We start from the raw sequence: 1,701 nt of genomic DNA, 5'->3' as shown, positions 1-1,701 counted from the left end.
CAAGGTTAACTACACAGAGTAGGGTGAATTCAAAAAAGGTTAATCCAGGGGTGGACGCAAAAGAAGGAAGAAAAGGGGAGGACGACCTATGTAGAGGGGGCATACTGGGTGCCACTCTCAAGTGGTACTTGAGGCAACTTCAGGRTAATAAGYCGCCACAGGCGGACCCCGAAGGCGAAGAGCGGACAGATAACGCCTCAGGAACCGCCGAGTTCCAAAAGGATAAGGGTTAACCAGCTACAGGAGGTCGGAGAACAACGTTCCACCCCAAACCCCCTCTGAAGAAACGACTCACTCCGGCATYAACTTAGTTGAGCAGGTTGYGACTGCCGYTAKCATTGAARGAGAGCGAAACGAGCAGGAAGGTGTGATACCCTGAATTCAGGTGCTCCTGGACGGGTAAGAGGGACAGGTTASTGAGGACTATGGAGACTAGGACCTGTCTCTGATCGAGACAATTCCGACCTTTAGCGCTTGCATAGAAGTTGTCCAGGTGAACCTGCCCCATGCAACAGCAGCCTCGGCTTTCATCGCGAGGAGGTTCGAATCGGATAACCTGGGTGAAATTCAAGGACCGACCTCCGATYCGTATCCCTAGCAGTACGAACTGAGAGTGCGCAGGCTTTTGAATAAAGTCAAGCGTACGGGCAACTGGAATATARGCAACACCTAACAACTTACAACAAGGAGATTAGGTCAGCAAAGGCAAACAGTTTCAGGATATTCTGTGACTGTGTCTCTTCGACCGATGAGGCAGCCAGACTGCACAAGGTTTTGTCTAGAGGAAAGAAGGACACAGTATTATTCAGTAAAAGACAAGATGGRACGCACGTAGGCCAAAAAGTCTGGATTGGATGACTGCAAAATATATTCACTGCAGACTCAATCAAATGGGCAGTGGCCTCCTCGAACTATACGTCACYAGGGGCAGATGGCATCTTTCCAATTCTTTTGCAACAAGATATGTCAGATTTGGTAGGGCTGATGAGGGATAGCCTGTGATAGCGAATATACCAGAACCAAGGAGAATAGCGAAGGTACTCTTCATCCCCAAGGTAGGTTTGGAGTTACTCCTCGTTGGTCAAATCTATCCGGCCAATTACTCTCACATCCTTTATACTAGAGGGGATGGAAAAGTTTGTGGACAATTATATAAGATTCTACTAACACTGCGCTGTACCAACTCATGGCTGAACTCCAGGATTCGCGGGATAATGGCGGGGTTGCGATATTCGGCTTTCTTGACATCGAATGTGATTTTGATAATGCGTCTTACGCAAGTGTGATCAAGGCATTGGAGAAAAGGAACGTGACGGCTCCAGATGTTTTACTGCGTACTAGGGTAGCTGAAACAACTAAGGGGCAGAAAAAGATTCGTCTTGGCACTAGAGGGGCCGCCCACGGGGTGGAGTACTACGCTCCCTCCTATCGAGTCTAATAGTAGATGAGCTCCTTGAAGTGTTCACTAGTWATGGGATTCGCTGCCAGGATTACGTATATGACGTTATCATAATGGCGCGAAGAGCCACTCTCTGTAATMTAGTTCAAAATGCCTTAAGTCTAGTAAAGGGATGGTACAAAATGGTCGGGCTAAATGCAAAAACAACCTTGATCTCTTTTACTAAGCGAAAATCCCTTCGGGGCTTGAGGCGACTGAGTGACAGGGAGCTAGACGTATCTAAAGAGGTAAAGCTTCTTGGC

Source organism: Bactrocera latifrons, unplaced genomic scaffold, assembly GCF_001853355.1.
Source record: "Bactrocera latifrons isolate USDA-ARS-PBARC rearing strain unplaced genomic scaffold, ASM185335v1 scaffold_1082, whole genome shotgun sequence".
NCBI lineage: Eukaryota > Metazoa > Arthropoda > Insecta > Diptera > Tephritidae > Bactrocera > Bactrocera latifrons.
The sequence above is the reverse complement of the archived record's forward strand: the minus strand, read 5'-3'. Positions refer to the sequence as shown.